A 21,113-nucleotide genomic window follows, 5' to 3' on the forward strand; every position below is an offset into this window, starting at 1 on the left:
AGATACTGGTCCCCTCTCAGTACAGAGAACAGCCCTGCCTCTCATTCAGGGACAGGCAGTTTGAGGAGCAGCAAGAGGCAACCTCCTTGGGCACGGACAGGGACATCCTCATGATGGTGACTGCAATGAGCAAGAAGGCAAATGGGCATTTGTAAAGCCCAAATACTGGGAGGAAAAGGAATTTTACAAAGTGGCACCTGGATGTTCCATGTATACAGACTGAGGCAAAAATACGAACTTGGGGTTACTGATATTAACATGTCTCCATCCATATCACCAGTGATAAAATCTGGAGATTTTGTATAATACTCCTATTTCCTTAGAAGCTTATGTACTGCAAATGTTTTTTAAATAAAGTTGGAGATTTTTGCTTCCTTTTTTCAATAAAGTTATATTTTGCCAACAAAAACTGTGCAAAATCTCAAAGGCTATAATTTGGAATACAGATAAAATCCATGTTGAAGCTGGAGACTCCAAGCAACTTTCCCAACATGACCTGCTGTCAAGATGTCCTCATGATGGAGATAAAGTCTCTACAAGGGAAAATGGCCTTTTAGGTATGAAATCTGTAAACCTAAATGAGACAAAAATATCATAGGACACTGAACTGGTAAGTTTTTAATTGGTAAGGGGGTGGAGGTATTTAAGGAAGAACAAGATAAGAAACATCCAATGAAGGTAATTTAGTTGGGCACACCACACTTTTATTGCATGGGAAGAATTTTTTTTTTTAGCTTGATCTCCAACCAGGTGATTTTGGAAGCCAAAAGGAATGAACCTTACAATGACACAGGTGTTGTAGAACACAGAGCTGTCCAAAGGACATGGGCACTTGGGTTATTGAAGAGGGAAGCTGCAGGCCATGGACACAGAAATCCCAAGCCTAGTGATGGGTAAACAGCAGCAGGTGTCTGCAGAGGGGGCCAGGGGAAAACAAAAGTCCACAGAAACACTGAAGATAAAGACTCAGTTCTTAAGGTGAACCCTAGAAAAAGTGACTGATACAGGTATCTTTACTTCTCCAAAAACACCAATGCGATCCTGACATAAACATTTCCACCACACTCCAGCATAGACAAGCATGGGAAAGAAGGTTGTACTGTAGAAGGCATCAGCAGGACATGCAAGACCAGGCCTGAAGAAATACTGATCTCTCATTTACATTGTTCAAGAATTTTTACCATTTTCCTAAAGAGAAACAAGCATACATTTGTAACAGAAATCCACTGCATAGAATATACATTACAAAAATAAGTACCCCTATGTGAACTATTTAGTAAAATGTATAGGTTATCACTCCAGGATATGAGTGCCATAATTATCAAATAACGCTTTTGCCATTCCAAGAAGTCCTGAGTTGAATAATCCTCCAAATATTATTAGATACAAATATAGGAACCATGTAAACCTTATTTCACTATTTATTTGAGGAAGTGGTACCAAGAGTGTATTTGTATCAGTAGGATGCATTTGCATGAAAGTAATTTTTTAAATCTCAGAAAAAATTAAAATATTAAAGAGAATTTAATGACTCTTTAACTGAAAAGTATGGTGGTAGGACTGCAGGTCTGATTTGATCAAGCAACAGTATCACCACACTCTCTTTCCTCTCTCTACTCCACTTCTTGGGGACCAGATGGATATAAAAGCAACTAGAACCACATGCTCCCTTACTTATGCCTGGCAGAGGAAGAACAAAGTCCTGAGCCTCGTTCTGATTGGGCCATTCTAAGTTGTGTGTCCACTCCTTATCAATAAATGTAGTTATGGAATGCCATTGATTACCATGCCCACCCTTGAACCAATCATTGGAGTACAGGAAAAGGGAATTACCCAGATTTCTTGGTCTAATCAGAACTCTTCCCTAGATATGGGGTTTGGGTCCCTCCCTACACACACATACACACACACACACACACACACACACACACACACACACAAATTGCATGGCTCTCCTGTATGATAGGGGAGTAGTAGGTGTTAGAGAAACAGCTACATGTCCATAATAAGAAAAATCAACTAACAGTCATTATGCTGGAGGTTGCTTTACCAATCCTATTTAGGGTCTGAATGTACATCAAGGAGGCCAAAAGACATGAAATGAGGAAATGAGCTTTGGGAGGCAGATAGGTGACCGCTCAAGTCTTTTTTCACGAAGCAGTCTAGGACCAGCTCTGCTTCCCCAGGGCAGAAGGGAGACCTCTTTTCAAGGGGAAGTAGGAACACTTAGCATCTTTAAATCCTTTCCCTGTCCCAGAGCTTGAGTGAAAAGGTCTATAGGCATTGCCTCATTTGCACGTTGCAAAAGAACAGTGTAAAGTAGGAAATGTTACCATCCTCCTTTTACAAATATACCAAGGTCCATGCAGGTTAGACGAAGTTCCCAGAATCTCAGAATAGGAAGGGTTGGAGTCCAAGCCTTCTGTATCTAGAGACTGAGACATTAACGACAAACCCCACTACCTGCAGGGACCCTCCTCTGCAAAAGGCTGCCGTAGCTATTTGCCTTTAACAGAGTCATCCAAAGCCTAGGACTTATCACCATAGTAGATCCAAGTTTCTAAAGCCAAGGCTGCTTGAGTCTTCTCAAATCTCAGCTACAGAGACCACCTTTGCAGCTGGTGGTGACGCTGGGCATCAGCAAAACTACTGTATGAGGGGAAAAGGCAGATAAAAACAAAGCAATCAGAAGGTGAAAAATTATGCCTGCCCAGTAAATCAACTTGTACCACCCGCCCCAAGCTTTGAAATAAAAATTCAGACAAGGGCTGCACTAAAGGACACAACCAGGACTGTGCCCACCAACAACTCATTTCCCATGCAAAGGGAGGGGACAAGACTTGGCATGTTCTCTTACCAAAAGGCCAGTTCAAATCTCACTTCCTTCAGAATGTCCTCCATGACCACAGTCTGGGTAGAGAGCCTTCCCCTTTTGAAAACTCTGTTAGACAATTTACCCAGCAGTTCTACTGGGGAGTCTAACCAGCCCCACAATCTGAATACAACCCAAAAAGAACTCCATATCATCTCCCCAAAATGTCCCTGTTCCAGCCTCCTCCATCTCCATAAATGGAGCCACCATTTGCCCACTGGCTCAAGCAAGACCAGATGTATAATGTGCAGGACCCAGTGCAAAATGAAGTTCGAGACCCCCTGTTTAAAAAATTATTAAGAATTTCAAGAATTATCAACAGCAGAGCATTAAACCAAGCACTGGGCCCTTCTGAGATTTGGGCCCCATGCCACTATAGTTTTTATGCCCATGAAGCTGGCCCTGGGCTCAAGTCAAAAACCTATGAGATATGTCCATTTCTCTCCCCACCCCACATCCAATCGATCAGCAAGTCTCATCAGCAAGCTCCAACTCTACATATATCCCAGCGATGCCTGGGTGACTCAGTCAGTTGAGCGTATGACTCTTGATTGCAGCTCAGGTCATGATCCCAGGGTCATGGGATCAAGCCCCACATTGGCTCTGCACTGAGCATGGAGACTGCTTGGGATTCTCTCTGTCTGTCTGTCTCTCTCTCTCTGTCTGTCTCTCACTCTCTCCCAAAATAAATAAATAAACATGTTTAAATACAAAAATAAAAAATATGTATCCCAAATCCAACCACTTTTCCACTAGTTCTGTCATGACTGTCTCACTATAGCCACCAGGATCTCCTGGATTGTACTGCAATAACCTTCTAAGCAGGCTCCTTGGTTGTCTCTTGCTCCCAAAAGCCTACTCTTCAAACAGCAGCCAGTGTAACTGTTCAACATGAATCAGACTATGTCATTCCCTACCCAAGACTCTCCAATGGCTTCCCATTGGGCTTAAAGCAAATCTCAACTCCTTACCATGATCTAAGACGCCCTGCACGATCTGCTCCTCAACACTTTCTCCAACCTCACCTTCGGCTACGCCTCTTTCACTCCCCCTGCTCCAGCTGCACTGGCCTCCTCACTGGACCTTAAACACACCAAGCTTATTTCTACCTGCTGACTTTTACACTTGCTGTTGCCTCAACCTGGAACACTCTCCCCAGATAGTCACGCACATTAAGGTTGTTTAGTTGCCTTATACCATGTTGTTCTCTGCACAACTGCCATCTCTTCAGAGAGGACTGCCTTAAGATCTTTTTCTCTCTTCCCATTTAACCAGCTTTATTTTTCTCCTGGGTACGTATTACCACCCAGAATTGTCTGATTTGTTTGTTGCGCTTGCTTGTCATTTTTGTCACCCATACTAAAGTAGGAATTTGACCTGTCTTGTGTACTTTTTTTAGTGTTTATTTATTTTTGAGAAAGAGAAAGTGAGCAGGGAGGGGCAGAAAGAGAAGCTGAGACAGAGGATCCAAAGCGGGTTCTGCACTAAGAGCAAAGAGCCCTATGTGGGGCTTGAACTCACAAACTGTAAGGTCATGACCAGAGCCAAAGTCAGATGCTTAATCGACTGAGACATCCAGGCACCCCTGTCTTGTGTTATTTATTCATCACTGTGTCTCCAGAACCTTGGACAGTGCTTGGCATATGGTGAATATTTTATAAATGAATTAATTAAATTAATTATGTGCTACATTAAGTTATTGGTTGCCTTAATTTATATCAACTTTAACAGAAATTAAACTAGGGGAACTAGGGCCAGTTCACATTTCTAAAACCTTCAAAACAATGAACTCAATTCCACCTATAAATTAGATGCTTCATAAATGCGTTCATTAACTCTTATCAAAAACTCTTATTCTCCTTGTTCAGGAATAACAGATTTCATCACTCCCAATGATACACCCATGGCAGGCATCACTAATAGATCATAGAATTTTTTCCCATTAACCCAGGACATAGCCTCAGAAATCCTTCTCAAAACAGCCTTCTAAGAAAGCTTGACTAACGATACAAGTTTATGCTTAAGGCAATATTGTTTTGGCATCTCTATTCTAACTGACAATATGAGGAAACAGTTCTGAAAATCACTAATCTGGTCTAACTGTCTCCCCTCACTCCAGTTTTTAATACCTGGTCTTCTTACAGAAGACAGCAAGTACATTAATGCAGCATGCAGTATGCTCTGGATTTAAGGACAAACAAGTACAATAAGCCTTAGATGTGGAAAATCACCTTTTGTCATAATTCAACCTACAGTAAGTTAGACTTCCGATGAAGAACTTTGCTTAAATATAATGCCAGAAAAATTAAATGGACGGATTACAAAGCTCAGATTCCTTATCCTAAGGTCATTCAAATCTAGTTCCATATTGATTTTACCAGCATTGCTTACTGGGAAAACAGACCACTTACCTTTCCCAGCTCATTTATGACCAGCTTGGAATTTAAACTTAGCACCACTCCAAAGTCTAATGGGATTCCCAGGGTCACATGAAATTTTGTATGTGGGTCCTCTCCTTCAGCCTCCCATCATCCTGCAGCCACCTTGGGTCCTATGGCCCCTTCTCAGGCCCCCAGGCGAGGAAAGCCCTCCCACTTAGCTCCCAGGGCACCCTTGTCTAAGTTTCAATGCCCCATACTGGAAAGTTCACATTCACCTTTGAACCATTTACACTACACATTTTTCTCCAAGGACTCACTGTCAAGGCCAGCTCCAGCCTTTGATGAAATCCGAGTTCTTTACCATAAACTAACATGACTCTGGTCAAAGGCAATAATTATTGCCTTTGTTAAGACCATTTGGTTGAAAGTGACAGAAATCCACCTGAACTGGTTTAAATTAGCACTTATGCTAACAGCAGTTATAACACACTAAATATTATGTAACAGTAATAACTCAGGCAACTCAATGATAGGAGAGGCAGATTCCAGGAGGAACTGGAAGGTAAAGCTGGAAAGCTATCACAAAGGTTTCTTTCACCATTTCTCGAAATAAAATGATCTTAAGTTTCTGCTTCTCCTCTCCAGGTCTCTTTCATTTTCTTTCTGCAAATCAGCTGTCCCCTCTTCTCCTTGGCAAGAAATGGTCAACTCTCAGCTCTCAAGTTCACACAAACATGAAGACAGAAATTAACCAGCATTTCTACTTCTCAATTACAAATTCCCAGGAGAAATCATCTTATTGGTCCAGCTTAGGCCATGTGCCCATCTCTGGTCCAATCAGTTATGGCCATGGAATAAAATCATGGCTACCAAGGCATATCATAGGAGGTTATGGTCTCATAGAAAAGGAACTGTCGCTTGAGAAGATTCTTCAAAAAATTAGCAACAACCATAGTGGCCAGCACTATCATTCCAGAAGCTTTCCTGCCTTGTGTCACCCTCTGTCCTTAGAAGAAGTTTATGTTATTTATATTCCAAAAATCCAGCCCCCTCCTTACCTTCTCAAAGTTTCTATCTTCAGTCACAAGCCATTTCTAGCTCTCAACTACTTGGTCAGCCATAGATAGAGCTCATGACCCTAAAGAAGAATTCATCTCTTCCAGAGTTACATTATCAATTCACTCCATTGACTCACAAAACCTAGAGGCAAAATGATCATGGTTTCCAAACAAGACATTCAACAATATTTATTAAGCACATATTTATTGAGCACATGCTCTATATCAGCTATTGTTCTGGGAACTAGGATATAGCAAAACTGACGGAAATATCAGGTTACATATTCTAATGAGGGGCTATTTCTGTACTTACTTGTGCAAAAAAGCCTTTAAAGCACCTATAAATTAATTCATACACTTAGCAAATCACCTTGTCTGAATATATTTTATGAAATCAGAACAGACTGGTTAAATCTGACACATGTGCTCACCAAAACCCAGGCAACACCCGGAAGAAAAGGAGAGGAAGTAGTCTTTGGGAAAACTCACCATTACACTTCTACAAAATCAAAAATACCTTAACGTATCCCAGGCCACCATCCCTGCATGGTAAAAATAGTTTCTCATAGACCCAGTCGACAGGCCCACAGGCCAAAGCCCAGTTAGAGGAAGTTTTTTCATCACCAGGACCATGTGCAATATCTAAACCCCAGACTGCTCCACACAGCTGTTCCCAGGTCAAGCCATCTCCCCAGCTCTGCAGAGTCCTCCTCTGCTCCCCACCCACTAAGAGAGTAAATACCAAGATTTTGGCTGCCTTCCTCCAGCTGCATTTGGAAAGCAATTAATTTGGCACCTCTTAAATCTCCCTGTGTTCCAGCTAGGAAGGTACTTATGGCTGTAGGACACAGCCAGTGAGAGAACAGAGGGCATCTCCTGTGGCCCAGTGGAGAAGGGAATGTATAAATCTATTAGTTCTGGCATCTGAGAAGATAAAGAAATCTTTCAAAAGCCACGAGCACCATTTAAAGTCCAACTGAAAGCTGTGATTTGAAGGCAAGGCTGGCCCAGGAGCTTATGCCTAAAGGAGAGAGGGCCAGCTCATCCAAGTCCTGTCGGGTCTGCAAACAGCTATTACCCATAGAAGGGTTATGCTCCTCTTCCAGCCTCATGAATAAACCATCACTACCAATCTCCACGGGCAGCCAAGCACACTTGCTTTATAGAGAAAGGCAAAGACAGAAATGGCCTGGCACGGGCCAGGAAGGAAGTTCAAGTGTGCACAGAGGCAGCAAGGCAAACTGCCCCCTGTCCATACCAGAAAGGCTGCAGAAGCAGGAGTCAAGCTGTCCACAGTCTTGACCCTAACGACCCACACATGCCAGAGCCATCTCTGAACCTGTAGAAGGGACAGCACTGCCATGCATGATCTCATCAAATCCTCAGAACAAGCCCATAAGAGAAGTCCAGTATCATCCCTGGTTTATAGATGAGAACACTAGGGACTCAGAGAGGGCACTAGCTTGTCCAGTATCACACCTATAATAAGAACACACTCCAGGGGCTGTATGAACTGAGAACGTATGCCCAGAACCACTGTCTCACAAGTGAGTGAAATGCCCAGGAAAAGAACCAGCCTCCAGCTTCCCTAGTCCTTGCCCATTTTTAGGGTTGCAGTGATGTCCCCCTCTGTCAGAGAGCAGCAGGATAGGCATCCTGTCCTTGATTATGCAGGCCCCCAAGATAAATTTTTAAGCATCTTAAAGAACAGATCAGCCCCAGCGCAGAAAGCACAGTAATAGGGAGTTCAGATTCTAAGGCCACACCTCCTGAGGTTAAATCTTCATTATGGTGCCTTGGGAAAGTCTGAGCCTTGGTTTTCTTACCTGTGGAATGGTGCTAATGATCACCTGTACATCTCAGCCTGTCTGGGAGAATTAGATGAAACAAGGAATGCCAAGGACTTGTTAGAATGCCTGAGTCAAAGAGTCCATAAATGGTAGATATTATCATCATCACTATGATCAACACCCCAAAGTTTCCATGGTCTCAGAACACCCTATGATAGGATCCATTCATTCTTCCATGCAACAAGTATTTAGTGAACACCCGCTAAGTGCCAGGCAGTCATGCTGCATCTAGTAAGTAAAGACAGACAGATGCAGTCCCTGCCCTCACCAGGCTTACCACCTGGTAAGAGAAACAAATAAAACTGAGTAACTAACTAACTAACTAACTTTTTTCATTTTGTCTTCTAATCTGGTTGCTCATGTGTAATGGAAAAAATAAAGAAGATGACAGAACCACTGCCCTCCAAGGCCCCCAAATGATGGGGAAAAACAGCTTCTACTTTTCTCCCTCTTCAATCTAATCCCCTGGAAAACTCAGAAACCCCCAGATCTTCACCTCTGTCCCATATCAGCAAGCCTCAAGCTCCAATCCATTCAATAATTAACCCAACAAATAAACTAAAAGGCTAATATCTTGATATATTGTGAATTCCTTTCTACCTGTTAAAAAAGGGAAAGAACCCAAATTTTAAAATTGCAAAAGGGGTGACCTGGCAGTTTAGTGGGGAAAATCACAAAAGAGGTAAAAAACTTGGTAATACTTGGTATTGGCAAGGTTGTGAGGGAAAAGATCATCCCAAACACTGTTGGTGAGAAGAGAAATTAAAATAATTTTTGGAGGTCATTTTGGCAGAGTTTATTAAAACTGAAATTATTCATAGCTTTGACCTACCAAAGGAAGTCCACCAAGCATCTATCCTATAGGAAATTAAAAGAAAGTGAACAAAACTACTTTTTCAATGCTATTCATTAGAGCCTCATTTATAATAACAAAAATAAAATAGGAAACAAGCTAAGTATTCATCAATGGAGAAGTGTTTTTTTAAAAAGCTTAATACACTCATTCACACAATACAATGCTATGCACCTGTTTCAAAAATTGAGTTACCTCTGCAGATAAAGAGATCTGTAATATACTGCTAAGTGGAAAAAGCAAATGTCAGGACAACATGGATGATATTAACATGTTTTTGTAATTGTGCATATGGGCATTATGTTAGGAAAGGAAAAAAATCTAGAAAATCCCTACCAAACTGTTAGAAATAGTTACTTCTCTGTTTTTACCTTCTACATTGCTGAGAGGTTTTTTTTTAATTATTATAAATTAACACACAGCACTCTTACAATTTAAAAAAAAATGATGTGGTAAATTTGCTTTTAAAAAATCATTGAATTATACACTTAAAATGGATGAATTTTATGGTATATAAATTGTGCCTCAATAAAGTTGTACAAAAGAAGAATAAGTTACATAAATTGTTCAACATTCAACATTTATTAAGCAACTACTATGTGTTAGCCATTCTTCAAGACTTTGGGGAAAGAATAATAGAAAAGATAACATAATCCTGAGCCTCAGGAAGCTTATATTCTACTAGGAGACTTTTTGCTGTGTTAAAACTACCTTTTTAAAGAATATTTTATTCTATTTGTAGTCTCAGATACATAAGATACACAATGGGAAATAAATAAATATATATATCTTAAGCATATTACCACACTTAGCATACCAGGACATAAGAAGACACAAAGATAATAGCAGTATCTTACCCCTGAAAAGCATTTCTAGGTTTCCAGATGGTTTCCTATCCATCCCCTAACTCAACAAGAAGACAATAAGGTATCACTCCTGCTCACAACTAAGGAGACAAATGCATCAAAGGTATGCAGCTGAGATAAGAATAAAATTATGTTCCAATTAGATGTCACCAGGCACCATATGGTGAAATGCCAAGTGTGTGGCCCAGAAAGTAGCCTCAGAAAGGTCACCATGGATGGGAGAGCCCCAAGAAGCCACAAAGAAGGGGGGGTCAGGGGCTGAGAGGGGTCTTTCCCAGAGGGAATGGAAAAGGACATCTGTCCTGAACCAAAATGCATAAAGGGCCTCACATTTAGACTTTTGATATTATCTCCGAGCTAGATTATATGGAACCAGAAAGATCCATGGATAGTACTGGGAGAAAAAGGATTCCATCACCCAACCTAAGGTTTGTGTCCCATTGTCAGACCACACACTGCCCATCATAAACTATGAATTGATTTATTCTTACGAATCCTATAACTATAGAGAGAAATTAGATTACATTTAAGTAAAGTAAAAGCATCCTATATTCATTTGATTAAAAAATTAGAGTTTAATGCTCCTCTCCCCCTGATATTCTTAATTGCTATTATTTCACTGCATCTAAGACACCATCAGTTTAAAATGCAGTATTACTTTAGGAACCACTTAAAAAAGATAAAGCACTGAGGCGCCTGGGTGGCTCAGTCGGTTGAGCGTCCGACTTCGGCTCAGGTCATGATCTCGCGGTCCGTGGGTTCGGGCCCCGCGTCGGGCTCTGTGCTGGCAGCTCAGAGCCTGGAGCCTGTTTCAGATTCTGTGTCTCCCTCTTTCTCTGACCCTCCCCTGTTCATGCTCTCTCTCTGTCTCAAAAATAAATAAATGTTAAAAAAAAATTAAAAAAAAAAGATAAAGCACTGACAAACCATGACATGTCACCTGATTTGACATATATATATCAAAATGGGGGGGGGGGGGATAATGTCTTAGAACCAGTGAAATATAGCATGTTCTCCCTTGACTAGCACAAATTTGATGACCTAGGATTATATCTCCTTTTTTAAACACCTTTACTGAAATAAAATTCACTTAACTTACAATTCATGCATTTAAAATGTACAATTCAATGGTTTTTAGTATAGTCACAGATTTATGCAACCAACACCATAATTAATTTTAGGATGTTTTCTTCACCCCAAAAAGAAACCCCACATCCCTTAGCCATAACCCTCCAATCTTCCCATATCCCCACCCTCTGCAACCAGTAATGTACTTCCTCTCCACCAACTGATAGATGGTGGTATATCAAGACAACGGAGTATTATTCAACAAGGAAAAGAAATAAAATACTGACACCTGCTACAACATGGATGAACCTTGACAACATGATGATGAGTGAAAGAAGCCAGACACCAAAAGCCACATACTGTGTGATCTCATTCATATGACATGTCCAGAAGGCATCTCCTTTTTTGTGGACCCAATCCCAACTAGATTCTGCAGTGAGTAACAGTTATAGACTCATAATATCACATATGCCAGTTGCTGGTGTTCGATGTTCAGAATCAATCTCTAGACAGAGACAAGAAGATAGATGTTACAAAAAGCTAACCAAGTGAGAGTAATAGTAAGCAGATGGTGGGGGTGGGGGGGTATTGCAGGAGAGGTGGAAGGAAATGTAGAGATTCTAATTTCCGTGTCTTGCCTCAAATAGTCAAAAATACTGCCTAGTGCTGATTAATAAAGAAACAGAGTGTGTTGTGTAAAGCTATGATATTAATCATCAGGAGAGAGAGAGATGAAAATGGGGATGGGAGGAGAGGTGTAGGAGGACAGAGTGTGAGCTAAGTCTACACCTTTCATTCACTTGTTCCTATTCATTTCATTCATTCCACACATATTTATACTGACTTGGAGGCACAAGGGGCAGAGGGTCAATAGAATTTTTTAAGATGATAAAGAAACAGAAGTATGAACATGGTTTAGACCCTGGAGGGGACCTCCAGAACAAGTAAAACCAGGAGTGGTTAAAAGTGGTTACTGAGGTTTAAGATGCAGGTTGGAGAATAAAGAAGGCATTGAGAGGGGCATTTTACTTTTCATTTTTCCCTCCTCCATGTCATTTGAATTTTTATTACTATGTGTGGGTACTGTTTCTGTAACAAAAGAAAATATGTGTATATTCATATGTATTCTATTTAATATGTATTATATATATATAATGTAACATATGTAACATATTATATGTAACATATTATACAAATAATATATACATATATATTAAATATATAATACATATTAAATAGGTGGTAATATACAATTGTACATGTTTGTAATTGTACATATAATTATAATTGTATATATTTATATTATACAATCATTAATTATAATATATAAAATGTAAGTATATATTTCTTTGAAATATATATCTAAAAAGCTTTTTATTTACTATGTGTTATATTAATATTATTAATTATTTATATTATATAATTATATGTGTTACATGTGATATATTTTTAATATATAATACATATTAAATAGGTAGTAATAGGGGCGCCTGGGTGGCTCAGCCGATTAAGCGGTCCACTTCAGCTCAGGTCATGATCTCACAGTCCATGAGTTCGGGCCCGCGTCGGGCTCTGTGCTGACAGCTCAGAGCCTGGAGCCTGTTTCAGATTCTGTGTCTCCCTCTCTCTGACCCTCCCTCGTTCACGCTCTGTCTCTGTCTCAAAAATAAATAAGCATTAAAAAAAATTTTTTTAAATAGGTAGTAATATATAACTGTACATATTATTATATATTGTACAATCATTAATTACAATATATGCAGTGTTAAGTATATATATTTCTTTTAATCTAAAACGCTTTTCTGCCTTTTAAAAATGCCCTGTTTAACAGGAAATGCCTCTGGGTGGGTAACAACTTACGTGCTATCATTTAACACCTAAAACTTGTTTTGCTCAAAAGAAGTCCAGAAGAAAAGTGGACAAGGTTTGTGGGAGTCAGACACAGGAATGATAAAGGGAATCCCATAGATATACTGTTCCTAAGTCATTTTGATTAAGACTGGCTCTGATTTGAGGCTAATTTGAGTCTTTATTTTGTAATCAGAAACCTAGAAATAGGTTCAGCTTTTAAAACCCTTCCTGTCTTAGCATCTGGCACCTTGAGGGGAAGAAAAAATTCCCACTAGAAGGCTTAAGAGGCTTTTTTATAGAAAGGAGGAATTTGCAGACCCCACTGGGGGATGGGGAGGCACCGAAAGTAGCCTTGGTTATCTGCCTGTGGGTCAATAACTGCTCCCCTTCAGATGGATGTCTCTTCAGTGGCTCCTAAAAGGTCATCACCTAAGATGCTGAAAGCCTGAGGCAGTTGCAATAATGGCCCCCACTCTTCACCCCAATCTACAGCCATAGACTTTGGCTCTGAGACTTTGTAGTTTCTTCCCCATCCTTTGACTTGTGCATGGCTATGTGACTGGCTTTGGCCAATGGCAGGTCAACAGATTTGATATTCCCAAAGGCTTGAAAAGAGTTTATGTGATTGGGCTCTGTCATTATCATGAGCAGAATATGCCCAGTCTAGCCCAATGGTTCCAGAATAAACAGGGAGGCAGACAAAAGGTGTGGAACAAAACAAATCCCCAAGCCAAGCCCCATCTGAATTATCCCAACTCCACTCAACGCTCAGACACAAGTAAGAGGAACGGGTGGGACCTGGAATCAAAGCAAGGCCTGTCTCTTTCTCTCTCTGGGGCCACTGTGATTTCATCTCTGTGGGTTTCACATCTCTGCCCCCGATTCCTGGATGTGAGGATCTCATTGGCCCAGCTTGGATTCAGTGACCACTCGGGCCAATCAGCTTTGGTGAGGGGGTGGGCTTTGGTGGCCAGTACACAGCTCAGCAGGAGCTCAGCCAAAAATGAACAGAGTTGGACATTTCCTTATTATATCTGCCATGTGAGGACTTGAGGCTTGGTGGCCTTCAAAAATTGTGTGTTTAATTTAATTGCATAGCCTAGAAAAAGCTATGGCGATGTGTCTGTGTGCCTTATTAATTCTTCGCCACTAAAAGTGAGTTTTTCCTTGAAGGCATTGTATTTGTTGGCTAGGGCTGCCATAACAAAACACCACAGACCGGGCAGCTTAAACAGCAGAAATTTATTCCTCACTGTCCTGGATGTTGGAAGTCAGACCCCGGTGCCAGCAGGGATGGTTTCTGGGGAGGTCTCTCTCCTTGGCTTGCACTTGGATGCCTTCTCACAGTATCCTCAAATCATTTCCCTCTGTGTGCATCCCTGGTGTCCCTGTGTCCAAATCTCCTCTTCTTATAAGGACACCAGTCAGATTGGATTAGCACCTCATTTTAACTTAATTACCTCTTTAAAGGCTCTACAGTCACACTGGAGGTACCAGGTTAAAGTTTGGTGTGTAAATTAAGGTGGGGGGAGGTTCAGTTCAGCTCATAATAGGGACAAAGGGCTTTGATTTAGCCCCTGGCACCTGGCTCCTAATCAGCAAGGGCTGCATTTGGTTTAGAACTTTCTGGTCCCCACACAGGCCCTTCTACCCTCTAAAATCTCTCTCTCCCTTTCCCCGGGGATTCTCCCCATTCTCAGAAACAACCACAATCAGAAAAACGTAAAACCACAGAAGGATAAAACCATTTCTGGGCTGTACTTCCGAGCATTCCCAGACCACAGACCACGGCAGTTTACAAGGAGATGTTTTAACTATGGATGAGGCTGCGGTGGCTTTATGAAGGGTGCTAAGAAGAAAATGATCTTCTTGGATTTCATTTTCATTTTGGTTTAATGAGGTAAGAGACTTTCGTTTTTCAAAGTAGGGCAGCTCACTGCTGAGACCAGGGATTTGGGTAGGGGGATGTTGCTCTGCTGTTTCCAAAGTTAGGAAGCTCGGCCCTTGGCATATAGTGGAGAGGTGGGGAGCAGGGGAGGGTGTTTGCCAATCAGGATCCTAGGAACCGATTGAGAAGGCTGGGGCATTTCTCTCCGAAGGCTAAAATTAAGCAGTGGCAGCTGCAACGTTAACATTTGCAAGTTTCAAAGCCAGGCAGTGTCAAGACTTGAATTAAACCAGTGAATGCTCTTTTAATTGGGCCCAGCTTGAGACAATTCTGATCATTTCCTGGGACTGAAAGCCTATGTCCTATTTTAAACTTGGATTCTTAAGAGATTGACCCTCAAACCTTAGAGTGCCTTGGAATCACCTGGGAGGCCCCACTACCCATGCAGATTGTGCAGAACTGCTGTTCTCAGAAGAGTTCTTGTGCAAGCAACATAAACATTCTTCTCCTGGATCAGGCCCCCACCCTCCGCACTTCCGACTCCTTGCCCTATTCTACTTTTCCCATAGCACACAATTGCTTTCTAACATATCTCAACAATCAATAACTCTCTAAACCAAAACATTTGCTCTCCACAGCAGGGCTTTTTGTGTTTTTTCATGCTGCATCCCAGTTCCTAGCACAGTGCCTGGTGCACGGTATTGGCTTGATATTACTGAATGAATGAATGAATGAATGAATGAATGAATGAATGAATGAAAACCTCGGAGTCTGTGCTGTGCTTTTACCTGAGATAGAATATTAATCATTTGGATACATGACATTAACATGGAATTAGCAGATATGCCTTACAGGCAAAAAACTTTCTTGTATTTTCGCTCGCCCATTCCCTGCCAGACACCATCATCATCAAGGCAGCCCAGCTTTAAATTAACAGACTGTTATAAAATGTTTCTCTTTTTAACAGAGATGGATGACCTCTGCTAAAGAAACCTGCCTACAGACCTGGGGGGAGTCCCAGGCCTCTCAAATCTAGCTAAAAAGTGAAGACCGCCTGCTTTCCATTTTCTGTGAGCTAGACTCGAGAGTGGGGATGGAGGGCATGGACGTCAGAGGGTCTGTCTGGTCATGGCCGATCTGGAATGCCAGAGACAATGAAAGACCTTACTGGACAAATAAATACAACAGGAACACTGTCCTTCTAGGGCTCCTATAACTTTTCCGTATCCTCAAGTGTGTGCATGGGACTTATTGTTGTTGGAAGGGACTTGGAAAATTATTTTGTTATTTTTGGTGCTAATCAGAACTTTGTGTAATAAGACTTCTCTGAGTCTACTGGGAAAACAACCTGACTCCTGTGTATATGACATTTTTATACTCTGCTAGAATCGACATTACCCCAGGACCCTTGGGCCCCAGCTACAGGAGCAGGGTGAGTCCTGGGAAATAGAAAAGGTTAAACGGGTTCGGAGGTGATAGTATACATGATTAGAATGGGTAAAATACTAAATACTGACAATACCAAGCACTGACAAGTCTCGTGTGTGGCTGATGGGAATGTAAAAGGATACAGCCATTCTGGAAAACAGTTTGCCATTTCTTATAAACAGACACTTATAATGTGTCCAGCAATTCCACTCATAGGTATTCACCCTAGAGAAATGAAACTTTATGTTTATATAGACCAGAATGGGAACGTTTAAAGCAGCTCTGTGCATAATTACCCAAAACCAGAAACAAATCCAAATGACCTTCAGCAAGTAAACTGTGGTACATCCATACAATGGAACAGAGTCAGCAATAAAAAGGAAGTAATGATACACAACAACTCATAGGATTCTCGAAGTCATTTTGCTAAGGGAAAGAAGCTAGGCTGAAAAGTTTACATATTGTATGATTTCATTTATAGCGCATTCTGGAAAAGACAAAACTACAGGGACAGAAAACAGGTGGTTGCCAAGGATTAGGGGTGAAGGGAGAGTATGACTACAAAAGTGTGGTGGCACTAGGGAGTTTTGGTGGGTGATAGAGCTGTTCTGTATCCAATTGCAATGGTAGGTACATACATCTATACATGTGTTCATAGAATCATTCATAGAACTGCACATCCCCAAAAAAGTCAATTTTACTGCATGTTAATTCTAAAATTAAATTTAAAATGAATGTGGCAGAAAATTTACTGGATTGGACTAAATTTAGTTTTCACACTACTGTGCAGGAGTAGGAGCATCTCAAATAAGTCAGTGTAGATACAAAGAATCAAGTGAGTCTCATGTTCCCACTTAGAGCCAGGGCCCCAACTGTACCTTTTATAAGTGGTTGGGAAAAGGCAGGGGAAGGAGAAAAAGGAGGGAGAGAAGAAGGAGAGAAGACAGAATAAAAGAGAAGGTGTCCTAGAAGACCAGTGCTTCTCAAACCTCAGTGGACATGCAAATCACCTGCTGGTCTTATTAACATACAGGTTCTGACAAGGAGGTCTGGGGTAGGGTTGAGAGTCTGCATTTGATACTGTTGCCATTGGTCCAGGACCCCAGAGGGAGAAGCCAGGTGCTGTGCAGGAAGACTTTGCACTTAGTAAAGAGATTCAACAACAAAGAGATATGTGTATGCACATCTGCCTGGGCTGGCTGGTAAGTCTTGCCTGAGTCAGTGTTTGTAAGAACATTTTGAAAGCCCTTGAGTGCTGTACAAATGCAATGTGACGGGGTCAACAAAACACAATACAGTGTCTATCAACATCGCAAAGCTCAGTGCCTAATGAAGGGGTTCAGACTGAACCAGTCCAAGCTCAGATCCCATTGTGCCTGACACCCCCCACCCATTTATCCCTTGTCTGTGTCACAGGGACCGTGGTGATGGGCAGATTTTCACAGATCCATCAGCAAGACTGAGCATGAGTAGCTGTGCAGGATCAGGTTTTATGGAGAAATGCTAAAGCTCATCAGCTGGCTTCTGAGGCCCAGGCTGGCTTATTAACATACAAATAACTGAGTTTTACTTTTCAGAGCTTCCAGCACAGCCATGCTAATGAAGCTATTGCTTTAAAAGTCCATCTCCTCTGAAATGTCTAATTAATCTGATGCTCGTGAAGGTGCACAGAACAATGCGTCTGCCGAGCCCAGCGGGGCAGAGAGAATGAGGCAAGGCTGCTGATGCGGGGCCAGATGTTTCAGATGCCAGGGGACCCAGACGATTAACATGAGCAAGGCAGGGAAGAAAGGTCCGTTCCAGCAGTGTTTTTCAAACTGCAGGCCATGACCCATTCATGGATCATGAAATCAATTCAGTGGGTCATGACCAGCAACTCTTTTTAATCAAATGAAATAATAGGAAGGGGAAAAGAATGAAAGGGAAGAATGTGAATTGCATATAGTAAAGGTAAGTACTGTGTTAAGTCATACACTGTATGCGTGTGTGTGTGTGTGTATATATATATATATATATATATATATATATATATATATATATATAATTTCACACATATGTATGGACTGAGTCACCAAGAAAATGCCTTTCTTATAACACATACATATATAGCAGTTTGTCGTTTGCCAAGATTGCTCTAAGTGTTTTGAGAACATTAAACCATTTGATCCTTATATCATAGATATTCCTCATGCATTTTATGGTTGAGGAAACTGAAGCACAGAAAAGTAGAATGCCTTACACAAGGACACATGACTACAAAATGGGGATTCAGGTCTGTCTGATTTCAGAGCCTAAAATCTTCAACAAAACTCCAGGTCCCAAAGACCTCAGACTCCAAGGGCAAATATTGAGAGGAGAGAGCCACCTGTGCAAGCTGGAATAGTAACAGCTAACAACAATCGCTACCACAAGTGTGTGATTCCCACTCTAAGTGTTCTACGTGCATTACTACAGCTAATCCTCAAAATAAATAAAACAAGACAGGCACTATTGTCTTCCTTTTTCAGTTCATAACGTGAGGTTGGAGAAAGAAAAAGATTCACCCAAGGTCACAGACCTAACAAGTGTCATGGGCACCCAGGATCTGAGCTGATCCATGAAGGGCACTTGGGGGCTCAAGTGTCTCCGTTGCACATAAACTCTAGGAGAACAAAGACGTTTGAGCAAGAACATTTTTGATGCACTAGGAGCGTCTTTGCTTGAGAGGGACGGATCAGTTCAAGCTGTCTTAGAGACTAGCCTCGCTGGGGACATAAAGGATGCCTCCAAAGACAGGAGTAATGCCGCAGCAAGAAACACTCGACCTACACACTGAAAGTGGGCTTCTCCCCCCTGCCAGGGGGCCCAGCCCAGCACCCAGACTTAGGGCACATCCTCCTCCCAAACCCCAAGTGTGTGCACACATGTGCAAACTAGTACACCTCAACTGTTCCCAACCCACGCGTACGCAGTTGAGTTAGAATTATACCTGATGGGCAATCTGAAAGACCTTTTACCTACCTACCCTTCTAGGGCACTTCCTATTGCTTCTGGCTTTGTTTTTATTGTACTTTTTCTCAGAATCTCCCAGAGCTGGAAAGAACCCAAAGTGCTCTCTTTGTTACGACCAAAATCAGACCTGAAAAATACAGTGAAGAGCTTGAGCTTTGGAATCTGACATGCTGGGGTTCAGGTCCCATTTATGGCCATGGGCAACATGTGTCACCCACCTAAGCCTCAGTGTCTTCAGCTGTACAGTGGGGATAGCCCAGGACCCATCGTAGCACAGGTGAAGGTACAACAACCTAGCAGGATGGCTGGACACAGGGAATACTCATAGGACGGTTACCATTGGTGTAAGAAAGCATAACAAAGTGTGAGGTCCCTCCTTCCCTGCATGTGACTCATCACAGGGAACCACAAAAGCAGCATGTCGTACACATTCTCTCCTATTGCCAGTGATCCACATTTCCATTTACCCCAAATCCTCCCAGTGGTCCCACGTGGAGCAGGAGGACAGACTATGACAGCCACTGCTTCCATTATCTATTACAAAATAATGAACCACCCCAGAACCTAGTGGTTTAAAAAATGTGAACTATTATTTCTCATGCCTTTAACCCAGTGATTAGCAACTCCTAGTAATTTTGCCCCCCACCCCACCCAAGCCTGGGGACATTTGGCAACGCCTAGAGACATTTTTGATTGAGGTTGTTACTGGCATCCAGTGGGTAGGGGCCAGAAATGCTGCTCAACAGCTTACAGTGCACAGAACAGCCCCCATCCCCCCACAATAAGGATGATCTGACAACAGGGCTGAGGTTGAGAAACACTGCCTACCACAATACATACAGTCTCCGGTGCTTGAATGCACACAGTCTAGTACAGTTTCTCTGAGACTCAAGAAAGACACGGGGCCAATGGCAGTAGCAGCATCTAAAAATCAAACCCCTGCCCACGGACAGAAGGCCCCAGGAGCCATCTGACTCTGCCATAGCAGAGGGCAGCTTGCAGTAATGATAAGCCAGAGGGAGGGCAGCCACTGAGCCAGCACTGAGCCAGGGAGAATAACACAACAATGGACTCAGCTGTACACACACATCGCAGAGCTCCATCATGGCTGAGGCTTCCTGGAGACCCCCTTGGGCCCCCAAACCCCTCTATCCAAAGCCTATAGCATCAGGCTGTGGTCCTAACACAGAGGCCAAAAGCCAACCTGCAGACTCCAGGCCACTTTCGGACAGTCACACAAGGAGAGCTCATGACTATATCTGCCCAGAAACATCATTTCTACATCCTCTGCAGATAGATTCAGAACTAAGGTGTCTTAGGGGCACCTCTCTCTCAAGACTCTGCAGCAAAAATGACAGCAAGTCTGGTATCTATGAGATGTGATGAGTTTTATGGAGACTCTTGAGTCCTCTAAAAGACTTCTAAGAAAAAGAAAATAGTCTTTGGAGGGTCTTGTTTTTCGGACCCACTGTTTTCTATTCTGGGCTTTTATAAACTCCAGCAAAGCACTAAACTTGCTTAGCACACTTGTTCCTACTCTCCGCCTAAATACCAGAAACCTCCACACCCACAGGAATGCACTTCCCAACTCTGTCTTTGCCTAGAATAACATCCCCAGCCAATCCTAGCTCATTAAGTCTTACTTATCCCTCAAAACGCAGTGCAGGGGCAACTGGGTGGCTCAGTTGGTTAAGCATCTGACTCTTGATTTTGGCTCAGGTCATCTCTTGTTTCCTGGGATCAAGTCCCGTGCATCAGGCTCTGCACTGAAAGAATGGAGCCTGCTTGGGATTCTCTCTCTCCCTCACTCAAGTGCACACACATGTTGTTCTCTCTCTCTCTCAAAATAAATAAACACTAAAATAAAAAAAATCAGTGCAGGTATCATCTCCTCCAGAACCCTTCTGTGAATGCTCAGAATGGGCTAAATGATTTTCCTGTGTGCCCCCAAAAGCCCTGTTCACACCTGTGGAAGAGAGAACACTGTCATTTGTTCACCAAACCCCT

The 21,113-nt window shown here is 42.0% G+C and overlaps 1 protein-coding gene and 1 long non-coding RNA gene across 4 annotated transcripts in view; one reads left to right on the forward strand and one right to left on the reverse strand.

The window, feature by feature from the left end:
* The window catches only part of RBFOX1 (RNA binding fox-1 homolog 1), a 2,060,838-nt gene that overhangs the window by 1,988,097 nt on the left and 51,628 nt on the right, over positions 1 to 21,113 (reverse strand). The window lies entirely within an intron of this gene.
* LOC123382606 lies at positions 14,393 to 15,885 on the forward strand. Its single transcript, XR_006591207.1, has 2 exons — positions 14,393 to 14,699; positions 15,655 to 15,885. It is a non-coding gene; the product is annotated as an uncharacterized LOC123382606 (long non-coding RNA).

This window comes from Felis catus, chromosome E3 (assembly GCF_018350175.1).
Source record: "Felis catus isolate Fca126 chromosome E3, F.catus_Fca126_mat1.0, whole genome shotgun sequence".
In the NCBI taxonomy this organism is placed as follows: Eukaryota; Metazoa; Chordata; class Mammalia; order Carnivora; family Felidae; genus Felis; species Felis catus.